Source organism: Argiope bruennichi, chromosome 4, assembly GCF_947563725.1.
Source record: "Argiope bruennichi chromosome 4, qqArgBrue1.1, whole genome shotgun sequence".
Taxonomy (NCBI): domain Eukaryota; kingdom Metazoa; phylum Arthropoda; class Arachnida; order Araneae; family Araneidae; genus Argiope; species Argiope bruennichi.
In genome coordinates, this window is record NC_079154.1 from 119,845,610 (window position 1) to 119,853,992 (window position 8,383).

The following is an 8,383-nucleotide window of genomic DNA, read 5'->3' on the forward strand; positions in this document are numbered from 1 at the left end:
TTAAAGGCGATTTTCCAAGAGATCCTTATTAAGTCGGCAATGAAGTACAAACAATACATTCAAGTTTTATTTATTACCATTTTTTGATTTTCATTTCGAAAAATCCATGTGTTTGCGCTTCACTACGCAGCAATATTTCTTCCATCCTTATAGAAAAAGAAAGAAACCGAGCATCTTTAAACAGTTTATTCAAAGTAAAGCTTTTTTTTTAATTATCCATAACAGTAATTTTTTTCCGAGAATTCCGTCCAGAAATCTAGACAAATATTCCCAAAAAGGAATCAAGACTTCAAGCCGAATCGCAGAAAGACAATCAAGAACCTATTTAAAAAGGGCAGAATTCGTTATGTTTATTCGATAATTACAGCAGTAAAAATTTCTCCTGGATATATTTCAAAAAGGGATTCAAGCTGTAGTGTCTGATTTTAAATTATTACTCTAACTATAATGACACTGAAAATCAATTTAACAGTGATAAAATTAAATCAACATTGGCACATATTTTTGAGATACCTATTGATGTAATTTGCAAACGATTGTCCTATATGCAAGAAGCTCTATATGAACTTGTTACAGAAATAGAATTTTAATACTATTCTCGTAGTAATATCAGTGGATTCACAATTTTTTTTTTATATCCATTGTTCGGATTTTCTTCAAGATTTTCGTGCGGAAACAGCCGAGAGATTTGCTCTTTATATGTCATTCTTGACATATGGACAATGAAAAAAAAGAGGAATTTAGTTGCTTTGAAAGAAAAGCAGTATTGGTTACTACATAAATTGTTCCAGAATGTTTCGCTTTAGATAGCAAGCAACGGACGATTCTTTTTGGATAAATAGCAAATAAATCGTTTATTCATTTGTCCCAGACTTAACGTTAAAAGCACTGTCGATGAATTAGAAACAGTGAGTCTATGATAATGCAGTGTTTATTTTATTTATTTATTTATTTATTTTAGTTTACATTATGACGTTTTACAATATTTTCTAAATACTTAGACTGGGATAAAACGCAGATTCAACATCAGACATGAGAGTATATATAGAACATAATCGATTTTGCGAAAATATTATTGAAATATGTATTTTTTATATTGAAGAGCATTTAAGTATAGAGGCCTCATTTTTATTTCGAAGGAATTTTGGCAAAAATATTTATTCCAAATCCGTTCACGTGAAAAGCTTATAACATGAATCTAGATATTTTACTAAATTAAATACAATTGTTATCCTTATAGTATTAATTACAAATTTGATAAAGAAAAATCTACAATACATAATATACATCTTAGCTTAATTTAGAATTATGTTTTCATGCATCTTAATTTTTCCTGTCAACGATTTTTCGTTCTAGATTTTTTAATAATTTTTTCTTTAAATTTTATTTTATTTTTTTTATAAATTTTAAACCCTATATTCTATCACATTTTTCTAGTAGGATAGCATCGTTACATTATAAAAAACCAATTGCGCAGTTCTTATTCATAAATCTCATTTTTAGACAAAAAAAATTATTCATTTTATAAAACCGAAATTAAAATTCCGAATATTTTTTCAAATCATATTAATATTATTTTTCATTCTTTTCATAAGAGCGTAAATACACTTACGAATTCCCAAATAAGAGTGTTTGGAAGATTTATGCGCATCACTTTAAAGCATGTTTATGAAGAAAAAAAATTAAAAGAAATTGCTCAATTTATCAAATAGAAAAGTATTAGCAGTAATACACATAGAAAACTTCAAAAATAGCTTTGTATTTATATAACATATTAATTATTAATTTTATATTATAATAACATATTAAGAAATTGTATACATCAGTTGAAGCAAAACAAGTATCAGAAATATGCTATTCAGAATTTCATAATCCAGTTCAGAGCACAGATAAAATTATACCAGCCGCCTTGATTGGGGGAAAAGACTCCAAGAATTTATATGATAGATTTAAGCCGAAATCTAATTTTTTATATAATTTTTTTATTTTTTTTTCTACTACATGCATGGATTTCAAATAGAATGGCCTCACTTTGGAAAATAAAGAAATGTAGTATTTATCACAGCAAGGCGAAACAAAGCATCAAATAATTACAAAGTGCAGATTCAAGGTTTTTTTTATTTTTATTTTTTATTTTTACCTTAACTATTTTTTCCAAGACCAACAGTTGCAGAAATCGGGGCAATTGAAGGTATTTTCAAAAGGAAAGCAATGCTCCAGTCTGACACGAAAAAAAGACATTCAAATATATTATAAAGCGTGCAGAAGGCTTTGAGTTTATGTGATCACAACTGCAGCAATTATTTGCACCAAGGTTGTTTTTTTTTTCCATTCTTGAAACATTATTGAAGATAACGGTTTTCTCAAACTTCATTCAGGTTTTAAAACCTGTGAAAATCAGATGAGTGAGCACAAAATGAACGTTTTTTAATGCCCACTACAGTAATTTATTACGAATTTTCATTTAGTAAAGAATTAAATATAGAATTTTCTACCGACGATGTGGACTAATTCAAGCTTTCATAAAAATGAAAGCAATATTGATGTGCAAACAATGGATTCAAGTGTTACTAAATATTTGGAATTTGAATTTTCTTCAAACTTTCCTTTCGGCTATCATACGAACGTTTTGCTCCAAAAAATATTTCTCCGGCCTGTCTTCGTGAGGTAGAAAAAGAAAGGGACCATGAAGCTATATACAGAGATTAAAGGTGAAATCTTTTTCGTAATACTCCGCCACATTTATTTTTCCTGATTTCTTAGAAATTGTGAGAAGTGACGGTTCCAGATATCGAATCAGTTCTCCATGCGACTAAATGAGAAGAAAGACAATCATGAATCTTTGAAGAATAGTTTGATTTTTTTTTTCTTCATTTCATGGCCTTTTTCTGGGAGATCTCTTTGTTTAATATTATATATTATATATATTGAAAATCAATCTTAGTTGACGGTTCTGACAGTAAATGATTAACACTGCAGTGAGTGTAAATATAAGAAGAGGAAAGAATAAAAACTTGTAACCAGTGGGAACAATAGGAAATATATATATATTTTGGTGTATTGTCCATCACAACAATTTGTATGAATTGTCTGAGAAAAGAAGAAATTTGGAACTTATTTACACAAAGAACTCTTCGTCCCGCATTCATACTGATAAAATGGCAATGTATCAAGAGCAATGAATTTTTATTTTCCTTTTATGGTATTTCCCCTTTTGATTTCTTTCCAAAAAGCAAGGTATGGTCTGAGGTTTTGGTACAACACCCAATTTAGGACAAGCTGTGCCATTCACATCAAGAATCAAGCATTTTGCCAGTAATAAAAAATTCTTATTTTTCAAGTTCTGACGATGGAAACAAGGAACAAATTGGTATTGGTCAGGTTATTTTTTTTTTGTAATGCACACTGCAATAATTCTAGCTTTCAGATACGTAAATGTTCCAGACAATAAATCATCGATCCAAGCGACCTTTTGAGGAAAAAGAAAAACAAGAATCGAAGAACGATCAGAAGAAAATTTTTATTTGATGCCATTGCAATAACAATTTGTTCCAAGATTTTTTTAAAAAGTTTTTAAGTTAATACTTCTGATAATAATTATTTTTCAAGCCACTTTAATGGTAAAAATTCACAATAACAGTAAACAGAAACTACTGCAAGCAATTGACATAAAATGAAGGTTATTTTAAAGGCTCACTGAAATAATTCAATAAGATGTTCTGCTAAAAAAGGGCAAATGTAGAATTGATAACGTGTGTGAAGCCTTGGTGACAAACCTTACAGTTATAAATTTGGTTGAAATACAATGAGTGAGTACCATTTTTTAATCTTCTGCCATTTGATAAATCCCGAAGATATCCTTCCAGAAACTGAACAAAATATTTCTCCCAGAGATGGAATCACAATTCCTGTTGTTTTGACGACGATCAAGACAAAATACATGACGCTTTGATAAGTGGATAGAAAAACGAATCTAAAATGTGTTTTTTTCTTTCTTTTTTTTTACGAAACATCCACAAAAATAATTTTTCTGACAGTTCAGAAATTGATACAAATAAAAATTCCAAACACAGAATCAGCGCTCCAAGTGTCTAATGAGGAAACAGCTGTTCAAGAATCGAAGAATGGATAGAATATTTCGTGCCTGTGCTGCCAATGTGATAATTATTTTCTGCGTTTCTTTTAAATCCATTTACTTAATGTTTATGGTATTAAGTATTATGCAGATTCTAAAGACTGAAAATAGATGAACACTAAACAGAAACTAATATTCAGTGGACAAAACAGGACATGTTTTTTTTTTATGTTGTAACCACTACAGTAATTTGCTTTCAAATAAGAGCAAACAAATATTATTACCGCAATTAGATCTTTATACTGGGCTCAGTTATTAATGCAGCAACAAAAGTAGATTTTTTTTCCAAATCATTTTTTTTTATCCATTTAGATGTCAGTCTTTCCGAAGTCCTGATAAGGAAATATTTCAGTCGATTCACTCAAAAGAAGGCTTTGGGAAGCTTCAAGAGTAAGAACAGTGCAATACCTTTTTTTAAATGCGTGATTCTAAAATATTCCTTTCAGGCACCGAGACAGGCAAAGGTTGAGGCAAGAAATCAATGCTACAATTGGTTGTAAAATGGGAAATTCGATTAAGTATCTGAGAAAAAATACGAAATCATATCTATGAATGTGGGCGTGATCCTTTATCGTGATAATTTGTTCCAAGATAATTCTTTGTCAAACGTTTCATCAAACCAGGGCTTCTAATTGTAAAAATTTATTCAAGTGAATTCTCAAGAAAAATCAGACAAATAGTTGTCAGAAAAAAAAAACGGACACTAGGCGAACACGAAGCGGTTTTTTTTTTTTTTTTTTGTAATGCTCTCTATAGAAATTTGCTCTCAATATTCATTTCAATAAGGAGATAATATTGAAATTATCACAGTAAAAGGACGTTCCTGCAATGCAAATATATATGAAACGAAAAAAAATAGTATGTTCAAGTTTTCTTTTCAACTTTGATTTTTATTTCAACCATAAGAGTGTTTGCTTCTGAACAGAAATAAACATTACATTTGTCCTGACAGCGAACAAAGAAAGAAATCAAGAATGTTCAAACAAAAGACTCGAGGAAACCTTTTCTTTAATACCATCTACAGTAATTTCTTTGCAGAGAGCTCCTTTCAGAAATCGAAATATTCAAATACATACAAAATTCCAAGCATGGAATCATGACTCCTGGTCTAATGGCAAGAAACGTTATAAAAATCTATTGAAATGGATAGAAGTCAAAATGTGTAAGTGATAAACACTGCTTAAATAATTTTCTCAATAATATTTTTTCGAAAATTGCATGATGTGGAAGCATCTGGCAATAAAGAATTATTCTGACGATAATGTCTATAAAAACAAGATAAATAATGAACAAAAATAGTTCAAAATTAAGCACTACATTTTTTTTTTCTTTTTGCAATGCCCACTCAATCAATTGGCTAAAGATTTTATATAAGCAAACTGCTTATATATATCTTATTACTGCATGCATCTTTCGTGTCATCAATCTAGAACTTAAAAGATATACACAAAATTCATTCTGGGTGCTTGTGAGGTTTACTGCATTAATCATTTCCGGCAAAAGCTTTCTTTTTCGAAGAATAATTCAGTTAAGGTTCCCGATTATAAATTATTCCAGTCAATATGAGGGGGAAACCGAGATGAGCAGTGAACAGAAACATTAATATTTGACACAAAATGGATTTTTTTTTGTAATGCCCCCTTTATTCAGCCACAAGAGAATTTCATTTAGACAAATACTAAATAGTGATAATACTGTCGATGAAATACAAATGAAGGAATCTTTTTTTTTTTTTTTTTTTTTTTTTGATATCCACTCCTCGAATTTTATCCTAGTGTTCGCTTCGGAAATCCCTTAGTACTTTTGCGCCTTAAATATAATCATTATTCTTGCTGTATGGAAGGATATTTGTTGATTTTAAAGACAAGTTATATTTTTTTTAGTATTTCTCACATAAATTGTCCCAACATTTTTATTCCATGAATACCGAGGAACAACGATTGCAAGATTTCTTATGGGATAAGTATCAAATAGTGTGCTTATCATTCATTTGTGGGAGCTTTGCGCCGCGCTTATGGTGTAAAGAAAGTTGATAAATTCAGAATAATAAGTTCTAGACAACGAATTTTTTTTTTTTTGCCATAACTGTAGGAATGAATCTCCTGCTGTCTTGTTCGAAAACGGAAAAAATAAACAGGCCTCCTTGCAAACAATTTGCGAGTTCCGCCCCTTAAAATGAAAGAGATGCAAGAAGAATCTAATAAGATCTTACATGCAGTTACATAATTTCTTCATTCATATTGTATCTTTCATTTTACAAGCGATCAATGACAGGGTTTTTATCGCTTACATTGCTTGGAATAACACATAGTGTAATTCTTTAATGTTTTTAAAAATCACTCTCATTGTATGAAATTAAAAAGGAAAATTTCAAATATGTGCTAAAAAAACACATGAAATATTCAGAAGTAAATACTACACATTTAATATGCGTGTGGGAGTGAAAAGGTCACGATGTCTTTGTTTAAGTATGCAGGAAGAGAAGGTATTTTTTCTTAGTGTATAAATGCTACCATTTAAAGGTAATTTATCGCGATTTGATGATGACGTAACAAACGAAATTAAATCCAATAATTTTCATCAAAATATATTAGATAAGGTTAATTTTCTTTTAGTTTCTTACAGCTGAAAGCTATTTTTAATCCCGTTGTATGGGTTTAAAACATGTTAAAAAAAATAGATATGTTCAAAAAGAATCAGGATAGAACCTTCACTCAATCTAAAAGAATCATCCAATTTTTCAAAATATTCTACTACAAATTCATTAATAGATGTCGAACTCTCCGAAATCTCATGGGCCCTTCCGCAGAATAAAGACATCATTCCATGTTGCAAACAAGAAAAAACACTTAGTGTGCCATATATGAACTGAGAGAAAAATGGGCAAGTGATCAAGCACACAAATACATAGCCCTCTGAATTTAAGAAAACTGAAATCGCATTCTCTTCTGCTGTATTATAAAATTATAAAAAATGACGCACAATGTACAACACGAAACACAACTACGAAACACAACCTACGAAACACAACTTTCCCCAAACAGCAAGACATACCATAACACGATTTTTTTTTTTTTAGTATGCCTTTTTCTAGTTTATTTTCGATTTAGCGGCACTACCGAAAATAAGTTTTCCTTGTACAATCCCAATAAATGTATTCAAGAGAAGGGTTTCAAGTATCATAGAAACAAATCTTGATAACCAAGGAGAATGGCAATACATAATACACCAATATTTCCTGACAAGTATTTCCTCATTTTCAATTGTTTCATGGTAATTCTGATAAGCTTAAAGCACCAGAGCGCAATTAAACACCGCTCAGGAAACAACTTTAACTGACTCCAATGAAATTCTACAACCTTTCTCTATAAAGCAACGAAAAATCCTTCAGGGGTTTCTTTATTACATTTTTTTTTTTTGTGAAAAATGCCGAATTATCACCACAGCTTTCCTGAAAAAAAATTATCTTAATTTTGTTCTTTAATTTTAGATTTATCCTTTACGTTTTTATAAAACAAATCAAGGTTATCAAATATTTGAAATTTCGTAAATTTCATGTTTTGCGTAACCATAATTTTCTTTTGTTATTTTTCATTGAAAGCATTTTTCAGAAATACAGGATGATGTTCTTATCAACAAATGATAGAACAGGAATACCGACATTTCTTCTCCAGTCCTGGCACCAGAAGCTTCTAACGCACTCTTTCTACACTGACAACAAACCAGTTTTGGAAAAGCAAATTTATTTTTATTTTTATTTTATTCATTTAAATGTTTACATCTTCACGTTTAAAACATTCGGTTATTCTCATGCAATTTTTAATGATAAATGATTCTTGATTTACGGATTCAATCGTTTGTATTTTTTCATATTGAGAAAGTCAATGATGGTCTGTATTATTCAAACAAATGAAAGCCATTTCATGTGTACACGAAGACTTTCAGACATAATCGTAAAAGGCCAAGCAGTCCCAGTTTGCGATTGAGTATCATTAATAATTGTCCATTACCTGCACACTCGCCATAATCTACTCTATGGCATGTCACAGAAATTTCGGATTAATGTACGCCCACGCAAGTGGGGGGGGATGTAGGACGCGTATCGGCTGACTGCACTTATTTAACGTATTGAGTGCTGACTAGCCCTTTTAATTATGATATTACTGATCATATTTTTATCTTCATCTCTATCTCTAGGCACAATTTTTTTCCTTTTCACATGATTAGCCCTTTTATAGCCCATCCCAC